The sequence below is a fragment of the Triticum aestivum genome, chromosome 7D (genome assembly GCF_018294505.1).
Source record: "Triticum aestivum cultivar Chinese Spring chromosome 7D, IWGSC CS RefSeq v2.1, whole genome shotgun sequence".
NCBI classification, from domain to species: domain Eukaryota; kingdom Viridiplantae; phylum Streptophyta; class Magnoliopsida; order Poales; family Poaceae; genus Triticum; species Triticum aestivum.
This window is the reverse complement of record NC_057814.1, coordinates 486,765,943-486,779,852: the sequence shown is the minus strand read 5'-3', so window position 1 is coordinate 486,779,852 and position 13,910 is coordinate 486,765,943. Positions and strand designations below refer to the sequence as shown.

General features: G+C 43.9%; 1 long non-coding RNA gene across 3 annotated transcripts; it reads right to left on the bottom strand.

Annotated features, from left to right (window-relative positions):
* Window positions 1–1,608: 1,608 nt before the first annotated feature.
* On the bottom strand, window positions 1,609–4,340 carry LOC123167489 (uncharacterized). 3 transcript variants are annotated; one of them, XR_006483944.1, is made up of 4 exons: window positions 3,813–4,340; window positions 3,006–3,710; window positions 2,554–2,909; window positions 1,609–1,966 (listed from the first exon to the last, which is right to left on the bottom strand). It is a non-coding gene; the product is annotated as an uncharacterized lncRNA (long non-coding RNA). The 3 variants fall into 3 exon arrangements; XR_006483942.1 differs by having other exon boundaries at window positions 1,609–1,963; XR_006483943.1 differs by lacking the exon at window positions 1,609–1,966 and having other exon boundaries at window positions 2,449–2,909.
* Between the last annotated feature and the right edge of the window lie 9,570 nt (window positions 4,341–13,910).

Sequence of the window (13,910 nt, the reverse complement as noted above, 5' to 3'; positions counted from 1 at the left end):
CGTCATTTATCACAACCTGGTAGTTTTGATGAGATTTTCTTTCACACACAGGAGGCATGGGTGGTTTTATTTATTTGTGCTATTCTTGTAGACTCATTTTTTTCAAAATGTTTTATTACTTGCATTCAAATCATGAACCGTTTCACCGTTGCGTTTCTCGCGTCAAGATCTTTCTATGTTGATAGGTTTTGATAAATTTTGTTATTGGGTAAATCTCTGTGTCCAAGTAGTAGTAGCTTGTGCTTTGAAACTGTAATAAACGTGCTTCGAAGCACTAAGGTGTGTTTCACTTTTGGGATAGCATAAAAGCACAACCGTGCTTCATGCATTTTTATTTGAAAAGCCAGAAAAACCCAAAGACAAAAAAAAAGAAAAATTAATTTGCGATAGGGCTACTACGCCGCCGAGCCCTAACCGTCCGCTACAAGCTAGTTTAAGTCTTTTTTGAAGGTTTTACTTGTTTCGTCCGTTTTATATAAATTATGTCGGAACTTAAATGAATTCGTCCGTTTTTTATATAAATTATGTCAGAACTTAAATGAATTCCGTCGTGTTTGGATCAATTTCGTCTGAATGTGTTTGTATTACGGGCAGACGTTTACGGCTAGTGTTGGATGATTGGCTACCGTATCACTGTCCGTTCTAGGGATAGCGTTTGAGATGCCCTAAGCCCCTAGTGTGTTAAAACTTAAAAAAATTTGATAATTTTAAAACTTTCATTGGGTCTATTCCCGTTTGAGCACATGTTTATGATGGCTGTATGCGTCTCAGAAGCACAACCAAACTACAGTAGCTTTTTTTTGCCGGGTAGTAGTACTATTTTGTGTTTGAACAAATAATCAATGATATCTTTGGAAGACCGGACGAAAGCTACTGGTGCCGTGCGAAAAGAGTAAAAGACCGAGCACCTTCTGTATATGACACGAGGCGGGCCCGGCGATCATTGCCCACGAACTAAAATTGCTTCGAAATGACAAAGCACACCAGAGCATAACAAAGCCTCTTCCCCTAAACAAGATTAGCCTGAGACCGACGTGGACGCCTGGTGTCTCGCTGGCCTCTCTTTTAATTCCAAAACCGTCGCAGACTCCACGTCCACACGTACTCACGCGGGGCGTTGAACTAGAACAGAGGCCATGAGGTCATGCCCATCTTTGTCCATTTCCATGGTGGTAATCTAAAATTAGCAGCCTCTGGACCGGCATGTGGGGCATCAGGTGGTGTGGTGGACGGGGACGACCCTGTTCGGGAGAAATTGCGGGCGGGGTTGTCCGTGCGCGGTGGTGCGGCTGATCTAGAAACCGAGGTGACATGAATCGATGAAGTGGCGTAGATCTCCGAAACTTGATTGGACGCCCGGGCATCAGATGGCGTAGAGGACCACTGTGCATGATGCGGAGCGCGAGGACTTTCTGCGGCCGCGGGACGATCGAGGTGCATTCGTGCAATGCAAACCTATCGTTTTCTCCTACGTGCGCTACATCTTCTCGTTGGGCACACAGTTGATCCGGTGCCGCAGTGTACTACCACCTGTCTAAGAAGAAAGATGTATAGGCATTGGCATGATTAAAACACCAAACCGAGAAGAAAGATGTATAGGCACTGGCATGATTAAAACACCTATCTTTTTCTTTCTCCGAACATGATACAATCACATATGCTCATATACATGCACATACACCCATCCATACAAAAACACGTTCCCACGCGGAAACTTATTGGCGTGGACGAGCTCGCCTGATCATGTTATCACGAGCCATCCACTCGTTCGAGGATATGAGACGTACGCTATATTGCTTGGTATTTACGTCGCCTCATTTAATGCCTATTGTGGACGGGAGGAGCCGATGTAGTGCTAATGTTGCAAACGGCACGTAACGCCCGTTGTGGGTTGTAGACGGGCTGGGATCGGCCACCAACTCCATTTTAGTCCACCTGTTGCTCTCTCATGGCCGCCCAGTCTCTGCTAAACGATCCCCAAAAAATTGATTAATATTCCGCGAGCATATTGGTCTCAATGAGCTACTACCACCCGGGGTGAAAACAAAAAGTTTATGACGAAATCCAAAAAATATGTTTGTTCTTTATTCTCTTTTGCAAAATCACTATCAACTAGTAAAATACAACTGCACCAAGTTTGTCAAATATGCATGAGTATCTCTGAGATCACAGATTCACGGTTCAAAGTTCATTTCAAAAAATTCATCAAACCTATGCCCCCCCCCCCCCCCCCCCCCCACAACAAAAAAACATTCAAAGACTCATTCTAAATTTTCCCTCCCAACAACCACATCAGAGATGCAGCTTTTGATTCCCATGTGGACAGACATATATGGAATTGGCTGAATCAACACCTTGTGCCGATCAAAAGGTTTTCATAAATAAATGTTTAGAAGAAAAAGTGGTTTGTAGATCAGCATTCGAGGGCATTGCTCTTCATACACAATGTAGCTAACAAGTCATTTAGAAGATCCACGTACTTACTGGTTCCATCCTAATAAAAAGTACTTCCTCTATAAAGAAATATAAGAGCGTTTAGATCATTAAACATACCATCCAAACCCTCACAAGGTGATGAACAATTTGCACACTACATAAGCATCGACAATAACACTCATTCCTCATGGTCTTCTAGAGTAGCCCGTAACACATTGTCAGCCACAATTTCCGTGCTCGTCATGCAAACGAAATACCTCAACACCAGCTGTTTGCCAAAAAGTGGCCAAGTTTTTCTGCAGCTTTCAAAGCCAAAACAGCATGCAAGCTCTGGCTGCGAAAATTCTCATCCGACAAATTTATGAAAGAAGTAAGAAAGTTAAATAGACTATGAACCTTTCATCAATGGCCACATCATCTTATCTCCATCGTACTGCCTGATTGCATGAAGCATACACATCCTAGACTTGTCACTGCAAAAAAGGGCAAGACAACATTTGAATCTTCGTCAGATCTCCAGAAGTAAAACTTATGAGATATACAGGTGTGAGATAAAAATGTCCATTTACCTAGTGAAAACATCGCGTGTTATCTGTCAGGCCCCTTATCTGAAGATCAACAATAGCCCATCTTCAGTTAACTGCAGGTTATCGCTTCAGCTGTTGATTCAAACTCCACCATCCAGTTCACATCCAACGACGCTGGCCTCCACTTACAGGTTCGCACCAGAGGCAGCTGCTGAGAGACGTTGATCTTCCATCAGACGGCAGCCGTCGCGTCAAGGGTCGCTGTTGATGGTCCAGCAACTTCACCTGCTCTCTTTTTACCTTTCAGTTTACCTTCTGTTTTCTAATGGCTATAAACCCAGGATTTGGAGATCGGTAGAGGCATCTAGAATTGTAATAGGGTTAAACCCCAGCTGCCGTGCCCCGGCTGGCTCAACCTGTTCCTCTTTGGGTGCTACAAACCCTAAGCAAAGTTCCTCAACTTCCTTCCTTCTCTTGATGCTTATCTGAATTTGAGTGTAGTTGGGTCATCATCTAGTTGAGGCTTAACATTAGCTTGGGGAACCTGCCCTTCCATCTGTCAGCTGGACAATGACATTTCGGAGAGAACTCACCATAGGCAGCTGAATAATGCCGACTGAATCTGTGAGACAGACTCCTTGTGGATCATATGCCGCTGCACTCCTCCAGGAACTTGAGTGCACAATGACTCAAGAACATGAATCTCCTTCTTCAGCATATCCCACATGTATGCAGCACACCCATGATCTGGAATGACAGGAACAAAAAAAATGCAAAAATAAACCTTGTATCAGTCTTTCATCATGGGAAAATAAACTATGTACTGAAGGCAACAACACCAGCTCATACCATCTGGTATCCTCTGATATCATGACGTGTGTGCAAGTTTAAGTTGTACGGGCTTGCCTCCGACTCCCGTGTCGCTCCAGAGCAAGTGACCTGGGAGTAACGTAGCGCCGCCGCCAGCAGCCTCCCCCCTCCCGCCAGCACCTCTACTTCGCCGCCGGCAGGAGCCGCGGCGGCGTCGGCCTCGCCACCCTAAGGGTGGTAAGGTTCCCGGCTGTGCGGTCTCGTCTCGCGGCGGCGCGTCTCCTGCTCGGGAGCCATCGGCCTACTTCATGCTGCTCGTCTGGAGGTGGCAGATCCCCGCGGCGCAGCGCAGGGCTGCTCTGCTTCGGTGACGGCGGATCCGGGCGACACGGCCTCACCTCCACGGGCAGTGGTGGATCCTGACCCATCGCCTCCCGCCTCCGCCATTGCCATAGCTCTGAGTTGCTCACCTCGTGCGGCGGCTGAAGAGATTTTTTTTATTGAGTGTCGGAGAGGTGGGAGGTGGGCGGTGGAAGTGGACCCACGAAGTCATGGATGCTTATCCGTTACGAAAACGCCGTTTGTGTGACGGGCCGCATGGTCGCCAAACCTTATACACCATCAGCCGTGGCACCGTATGCTACAGTTTGACTACGATCGCGTTCAACATACGAACCGACGCGCCCTTTTCCCATTGGTACACGTAGCGAGAGCAGGCGAGCTCGTGAGCTCTATCGCCGCTCTCCGTTCCCACGTCCTATCTTTATGAGCACCTTCGAGATATCAAAATGGCACAACATCTTAAAATTGACGTAGTCACCATAGCATCCCATAGTCAACGGAAATATCACCTGCCACAAAACAAACATCGTCAGAAAGATAGAAAAATCAAAAAAATGTGAGCACCAGTGCCAAATGTCAAATCAACGATTTAAATCCTGGTGTGTTGGTTCCATAAGGAACCTAACCAGTTGCGCTACATTTAGTTCTCTCAAGACACCAACCCTAATGCAGACATCACTCGATGCCATTCTTGCATAGTAGCTTTTGTTGAAATAAAGGGCCTCGGTGTAGTTAATTCTAGAAAATGCAAAGAGAAGTCGAGAGATGGAAGTCACGTGGGAGTTTAGTCCCTAATTTGTAATTTCATGGATAACGATGTAGACCAATATATGAAGAGATCTCTAATGTCTATAAGGGGACAAGAGAAAGTTATGCTATGTATATATCACATGCTCACTCACATTTATTTATGTTTACAGCGATCTCTTCCTCAATTGGCTCAACATTCCCGTTGTAAGAGTTTCATCTTGAAGTCTAACTAGGTTGTCGTTTTTGTTGTTGTTGTCTTTTGAGTATTTGTTGAACTAAGTTTATATATGAACATATTTGAAGAACAACGCTTTTCATGTAAAAGAATCTTGTAATGGGTAAATAGTGGACGCATTATTTATTGTCTTAATTACCCCTTCTGAGTATATAAGTCCTTTTAATCTTGTCGTGAGTCAGCCTGTTTGAATTTAACCAAGTCTTTTTTGTGAGAAGGATCACTCTCACTAGTAGAAAACAGGATACTAGTCCCGGTTCTGGAACCGGGACAAAACAAACGGGACTAATACCCAAAACCTTTAGTCCCGGTTGGCTTATGAACCGGGACTAAAGGGGCTCCACGTGGCCGTTGTGGGGCGTCCAGGCAGGAGAACCTTTAGTCCCGGTTGGTAACACCAACCAGAACTAAAAGGCAGCCACGTGTCAGCAGCTCGCAGACGCTGGGGTATTTGTTTTTTAAGGGGGGGAGGGGGTTGGGGGTTTTGTAGGGTTTTTTTAATCTTGTCCTTTTATTTCAGAAATTTTTGCCCAGGCCTGTTTAAATCTGCTCCCACCGGGAGTCGAACCCAGGACCTGGGGTGCTACTAAGGTCGCTGCAACCACTAGGCTACAGGCCCGTTCGCTGGAGGGTTAATTTAGGGGTTTTATATTGTGTTAGCTAGATAATATAGAGAAGTGACCTCTCTTTCTTCGTGCTTGGTCGATGCTAGCTACTATACATATAGAGAGAACTTGACGCTAGCTAGTAAGCAAATGAAGGAAACCATTAATTACACAAGACCGTCATGAACATATATAGAGAGAAGTGACCTCTCTTTCTCCGTGCTTGGTCGAACAATAAGTTTTCGTATATCTATCCGATGCTACTACATATATACAATATAACATCCCTCACATCATCAAGCGCCAACTCCCATTGAACGTATGGTATTCTCCCTTCTCATTTATGATGTGGTCAAGAAAGAATCCCGCTAATTCCTCTTCAATTGCTCATATGCGATCATGCGGTAGGAGTTCATTCCGCATCTGCCAGATCTAATTTAAAGAAGAGGATCAATACATATATATATGAATGGATCAATACATATTGTAAGTGCACTTAGTGCCCCTTAGTGATTTTGGTGTATTGAAGACTTATAGGTTAAGGAACTAATGTGTTTGTGAGTGTACACAGGTCTATAAGTCTATGAGGAGTTTGATATTTACGATGAAAGTCGACCCCTAAAAATGAATGTCTTCTGCTGAAGACTTTGGTTTTCTTGAAGACTTTGAAAGTGAAGAAATTGGTGTGACCGTGAAGACTTGATATTCATGCAAGGATTATGAAGCGTGAAGACTTTTATTTTCGTAGTTTCATTTTCTCTTTCTTGAGTCATAGGAAACACCGTACTGTTAAAGGGGGTCAAGGTAGAACTAAGGAAAAGTTTCCAAGTGATGCTCATTTCAAAATCCTACACCTATCCAATCCTTTCGAGTGAAGCCATTGGAAATCTCATATAGTTCAGTCAATCTCTTCAGTGAAAGAGACGAAGATCTTCTGGTCTCTGAGGAATTTGTTCTGACTGAGGAGTTAGGAATTTGCCAGTGCGGATTGCCTACACGTGAGGAACATGATAGCCTTGAGGAATTTGATAGCTCAAATATTCGACCGTTGTTGTGCTATGCGCGAGCTATCCCAAAATATCTTCCCACCTAACGGTCATATCATTGAAGGGCATTTATGTCTTATCATGTCGGGCTGCTCCCTAGGCTATAAATAGCCACCCCTACAACCACTAGTTGGTTGGTTGCTCCGAAGAAACTGACACTTGTCATTGAGAGCATCCCATCCTCCAAGGACTTTGAGCGAAAATCATCAAGTGAGGAAAACCCAAACCCAAACACCTACAAACCAAAAGTGATTGAGCATCGCTGAAGAGATTGTTCCTGTGTGGAACCGGCGCTTGTTACCTTTGAGGACTGTGCATCCTCCAGACGGTTAGGCGTCATGGTCTAGAGCATCCAAGAGGAAATTGTGGATCGCCGAGTGACCGAGTCTGTGAAGGTTTGGAAGTCACGTGAAGACTTACCACGAGTGATTGGGCGAGGTCTGTGTGACCTTAGCTCAAGGAGAATACGGTGAGGACTGTGTGTCTGGGACTGTGTGTCCTCAGGTTTAAATACCTAGCCGCTCCAACCAGACGTACGACTGTCACAGCAGTTGAACTGGTCTACCAAATCACTGTCTTCACCGAGCTACTGGTTCTATTTCCTCAACCCTTTCATTTCCTCATTCATGTGCTGAAGTACTTGATCGTTACTGTTTGAAGACTTTGACTAAAGACTTTCTCAATTTCCTCAATCCTATTTCTTCAGTCAGTTTGTCTTCGTCCTGCTTATCCTGTGTTCACGCTACTTGTACTCTGTGCTTGTTTTCATTTCATCATGATGACTGTGCTACTGCTCTGTTATACTTTCATTTGAGTACTTATTCCGCTGCTAAGTAGTTCGTTGCTTAGGAATTTCCTCACCTTGAAATTCCTTAGTGACGAATTTGTAAAAATCGCCTAGTCACCCCCCTCTAGTTGATACAACGCACTTTCAATTGGTATTAGAGCAAGGTACTCCCTTGTTCTGTGTGATTTTTGTTTAACCACCTGGAGTTTTAGTTATGTCGACCGCAGGAATGAAGAAAGTGACATGCCCCATCTTTGACGATCATGATTATCCCAAGTGGAAGGCCATGATGAAGAAGCGTCTCATGGTGATGGACAGCGAGTTGTGGACCATCACTGAGATTGGTGTTACTGATTTTTGCAAGATGGCGGAGGCTGATGACATTCGCATGTACACTCGACTTGACACTTAGTGAAGGATGTCATCTGCTCCTGCTTATCCCGAAACCAGTTCAGGAACATTATGCATCTCTGCTATGCGAAGCTTATCTGTGACCGACTCTCTGATGTCTATGAAGGTCATCGAACTTTTCATGAACCCTGGTTTGAGGAATTCAAGGAATCGCTCAAAACGATGACTTTCGATCCTGAATCATCATCCTCTGCACCATGCCTTATGGCAAAAGGTGCCAAGGTAACTGAATGCTTCCTATCTGAGTCTAGTGATGATGAATCTGTGTGATGAATTTGGACCCAGCTATACCAAACTTGCTTCCCTTGGCACTAAACAACAAAGAGCTTTGGAAAAAGTTCAAAACATGCTAGATGAAAAGCGATGATATGTTGGGTGAAGAAATGGATCGAACTCAAACTTTGACTGACAATCTTCAGAGACTGCAGTCCAAGTTTGACAACCTTCAAAGTCATCATAACACTCTCTTATCTGATCATGAGAAGCTTTCTTAAGAATTTCTTCAAAGAAAGCAAGATCTTGAGAAGCTAAGGGTGAGTTATGAAGATCTTCAGAAGGAGCGTGATTCATTGCTTGCTCAACAGATCAGTGCCGCTCAGGATGAATTCATTCCACCATGTTTGAAATGCATTGAACGTGAATCTGCTAATTCTTCACCTGAAAGTTCAAATGCTTCTATCGCTGCAAATTCTTCAACTGTCTCTGTTATGACAAATTCCTCATCTGAGGATGCTACTAGTATCACTGACAATGCAGGGCTGAAGGAATTGTATGTGACAGGCATGTATAAAATCCTCAAAGGGCACCAGGCTCTTTGTGATGTGCTTAAAAAGCAGATCCTCAACAGGATCCCTAGGAAAGAGGGTATTGCCTTTGAGAGGAAACTCAATGCTGATGGGACCTACTGGAAACCTGAGCAGTATCCCAAAACCTCATGGTTGCTGCAAAGGGACCTCCCGTAGATCCATCCACTTTATCTGGATTTACATGTGAATCTTCATATTCTTCTGATGAGTCATTTGACTCCAACTATAAACTGTTCAAAAATCAGAATGGTGAAGTATTTGCTAGATATGTTGGCACTAACTGCAGGAACGGTCCCCCTATGAAGAAAATCTGGGTTCCCAAAAGGTGCCTTGAAAGTCTTCAGGTGAATGTCATCATTACACCACCTGTGAAGAATAGGAACCCCAGATCAAATTCTTCATATGGACCAAAGTCTTCACATGGATCCAAGTCCTCATATGGACCACATTCCTCACGTGGATCAAATTCCTCATATGGATTAAAATCCTCATATGAACATCATCGTGCTAACACTTCTGTTTTGCAGGGAAGATCTAAGGGCTATGAATATGTGCATTATTCTTCAAATCATTTATATTCATAAGTCCTCGAAGAATTTCTCTGCTTATTCATATGCTTACTCTAACCTCTCTTTTGTGAAACGAAGTGGACTGGCTTCTATGCCACCTTTCTCATATGGAGCTCGCAGAATGATGAACTCTTTGCCACCCCTCCAGATGTGGGTGGTGAAGAAAAAGAACTAATCTCTTATGCAGGGTCAGGTCTCCAGACGAACTTAAATGTCTGAAGAATTTGATGGAGATCTGGATATGCTTGAAAGGACGCAAGCTAATCATGAAGAAATGAATTTTCATTTCTCACGTCCTCATACTGCTATATCTGTTCTACTACTTGATGAAATTGACCTGATGAATTTGATGTCATATTCTTCACTTATGAAGTATATGAGTCCGTAAGATGCACTAATTCATCTGCAGGATGATCAACCCAAAGCTACTGAGTGGGTCCTCGACAGTGGATGTACAAATCACATGACTGGTGACAGGAACTTATTGATGGACACTGCTTTATCTCCTTCACATCTGAATCATATCACCTACGCTGACAAAGGCAAAAGCAAGGTATTGGGTCTAGGTAGGGTTACGATCTCAAAGGATCGACACATGAACAAAGTCATGCTTGTCGAGTCCTTAGGATTCAACCTCATGTCTGTCTCAATGATGTGTGATCTTGATATGGTTGTTGTCTTTGGCAAGTATCGTTGTGTTGTGATCATGGAAGCTGACCATTCCAAAGTCTTCGAAGGCTTTAGGAGAGGAGACTTGTATATTGTTGATTTCTCTACAGGACCACAACCTGCCACGTGTCTACTTGCAAAAGCTTCAGAAGGCTGGCTATGGCAACGACGACTTGGTCATGCTGGCATGAGGAACTTGCACACGCTCGCGAAGAAGAAGCATGTCATTGGCATCGAGGGTGTCAAATTCCTCAAGGATCGCCTGTGTGGAGCTTGTGAAGCTGGAAAGATGACCAAGGCCAAGCATCCCTCAAAGACCATCATGACTACCACTCGTCCATTTGAATTGCTTCACATGGATATGTTTGGCCCTACTCATTATGCCCCATTCACAAATGCTGCATCTTTATATGGCTTTGTTATTGTTGATGACTATTCTCATTACACATGGGTGCATATCATCACTTACAAAACTGAAGTGTAGGAGTCCTCAAACGATTTTCCTCGAGGGCTTCAAAAAACTTCGGTGTGAAGATCAAGCACATTAGAAGTGACAATGGGACCGAGCTCAAGAATACCGGTCTTGATGACTATCTTGATGAACTTGGCATCACTCACGAATTATCTGCTCCTTATACTCCTCAGCAGAATGGCGTCATGGAGCACAAGAACAGGACTCTTGTTGAGATGGCTCGCACTATGCTTGATGAATACAAGATGCCTCCTTGCTTCTGGCCTGGGGCAATTGATACCGCGTGCCACATCATCAACATGGTATATCTTCACAAATTCTTCAAAAAGACCTCATACGAACTCCTCACTGACAAGAAACCCAATGTGAGTTATTTCAAAGTATTCGGTGCTAAATATTGGATTAGAGATCCTCATCACAATTATAAATCTGCACCGAAAGCACATGAAGGATTTATGCTTGGTTACGGAAAGGACTCGCACACCTACAGAATCTTCAACACCGTTCACCACAAGGTTGTTGAAACTGTAGATGTGTGGTTCGATGAAACTAACGGCTCGCAAAGAGAGCACCTACCTCCCGTGCTAGATGAAATGTCACATGAGGAGTCCATCAAGTTCAAGGCTACTGAGGATGTCATTCCTACCGAAGAATCTGCTGAAGAAGTCATTCCAGAACATGAAGAACATCATGCTAGTGCACCTGAGTAAAATGGCTCTGAACAAAATGCTGAGCCCAATCAACGTCATCAACCCGCTCATCCTCGCGTCGCAAATGAAGTGCAGATTGAGAAAATCATCAATAACATCAACGCACCAGGTCCTCTCACATGCTCAAAAGCTTCACATTTGTCTAAATTTTGTGGGCACTTTGCTTTTGTCTCTATCACAGAGCCCACCAAAGTAGATGAGGCATTTCTGGAGCCTGAGTGGATTCAAGCCATGCAAGAGGAATTACATCAGTTCGAGCTCAACAATGTCTGGGAACTTGTCAAGCGACCAGACCCGCACAAGCACAATATCATCGGCACCAAATGGATCTACCGCAACAAGCAAGATGAAAATGGCCTTGTGGTGTGGAATAAGGCATGGCTTGTAGCTCAAGGCTACACACGGGTTGAAGGGATTGATTTCGATGAAACTTTTGCACCTGTTGCTAGACTTGAGGCTATTCGCATATTGCTTGCTTATGCTAACCATCATAATATCATCTTATATCAAATGGACGTGAAAAGTTCATTCCTCAATGGTAAGCTTGAGGAAGAAGTATATGTTGCTCAACCCCCAGGTGTTGAAGATCCAAAGCATCCTGACAAAGTCTTCAGACTCAATAAGGCCCTCTATGGCCTCAAGCAGGCCCCTCGGGCGTGGTATGATACTTTGAAGGAATTCCTCATAAAGAAAGGCTTCAAACCCTATTCACTTAAGCCAAATCTTTTCACCAAAACCTATGATGATGAATTATTCGTGTGCCAAATATATGTTGATGATATTATCTTTGGCTGTACTGACCAACGTTACAGTGATGAATTTGCCTATATGATGAGTGAGGAATATCAAATGTCTATGATGGGAGAATGGAGATTCTTCTTAGGTCTTCAAATTCGTCAACAGCGCAACGACATCTTCATATCTCAGGAGAAATACCTCAAGGATGTGTTGAGGAAATTCGGCATGCAAGATTGGAAAGGCGTCAAAATCCCTATGCCCACAAATGGCCGTCTATGCACTGATGAAAATGGTATTGACTTCGATCAAAAGGTATACCGCTCCATGATTGGCTCTTTATTGTATCTATGTGCATCTAGGCCCGATATTATGCTTAGTGTTTCATGTGTGCCCGTTTTCAAGCTACACCGAAGGAATCACACCATAAGGTTGTGAAGCATATTCTTCGATATCTAGCTCACACTCCAACACTTGGATTATGGTATCCCAAGGGCTCGGCTTTTGATCTCATTGGATATTCTGACTCTAACTATGCTGGTGATCATGTGGACCGCAAGTCAACATCAGGCACATGCCATTTCCTCGGACGATCCTTAGTATGTTGGTCCTCGAAGAAGCAGAACTGCGTATCACTCTCTACTGCTAAAGCTGAGTACATTGCTGCTGGTTCGTGCTGTGCTCAATTGCTATGGATGAAGCAAACCCTCAAGGACTACGACATCAATATGAAGAATGTGCCACTCTTCTGTGACAATGAGAGTGCCATCAAGATTGCTCATAACCCAGTTCAGCACTCGAAGACAAAGCACATCCAGATTCGTCATCATTTTCTTTGAGATCATGTGTTGAAGGGCGACATCTCTATCGAGCACGTGAAGACTGAAGAACAGCTAGCCGATATCTTCACAAAGCCCTTGGATGAGAAGAGATTTAGCAAATTGCGGTGTGAGCTAAATATCTTAGAATCTTCGAATGTTCTTTGAAAAGGACACACATCCTAACACTTATGCAAAATTGATGACTTAGATGTGCAAGACATGAAGTAACGTTTTTCTTCAATCAATAAAGACTAACCCTCTAAGTGTGAAGAAATTAACGAAGAATTTGATTCTCAGAGCCCTACGACAATTGTACGCGGCGTCTGAAATCATCATTCTTATACGGTGGGTCACGCCACCAACAAAAGTTGAAAATCTTCAATTTGAGTTTTTCTCCATTTTAAAATTCCTCAGTTGTTCAAATTCTTTAACTTTGCAAAGTCTTCACTCTTTCCGATTGTGTTCTTCATTGACTATATATATTTGAGTTTTCAGTCCTCTACAGCATTCACTTATTGTTAATTCTTCAAGTTGATTCTTCTGCAAAGTGAATGTGATCGGACCCTTCCCCCTCTATGCTAAACTCAATCCAGTCTGTTCACAAATTCTTCATGTGCGTTCTATTTGAAACCCGTTCAAAATCTTCACTGTGTCCTTGTCAGCTGAAGAATTTGCGAATGAAACTTTAAAATATTCTTATCTGAATTTTCGGCTTTTGCCGCTCAAACTGTTCCGCATCCCACTATGAGATTATTCTACTCACCCATGATCTAACACAATGTCCACTTCTCAGTACGTGGGTGACACATGTCGCTAGGATGAGAAGGGTAGGGGCACGTTCGTCCATTTTCCTCGGACGAACGGTTTTTCACCTCGGCTATAAATACCCCTCACCCTCCTCAAACCTCATTTACCCCGCTCGACCTCACTCCCCTCGCTCGAGCTCTCTGACCTAGAGCCACCGCTACTTCCATCGTCGCCGGTGTGGAAGAGCTTCACTGCCTCGACCTCATCGCCGTCGTACTCGCGTCGGCCGCGGAAATCTTCACTCCGCCGCTGCCGTAGCTGTCTTCCGCCGCCAAGTTAGGGCGTGGAAGATCTGAACGGACGAACTTCCCATCTTCAACTCCGAGCTCGTCGTGTTCTTCGTCAAGGGTAAATAAAATCTATTTTTACTGC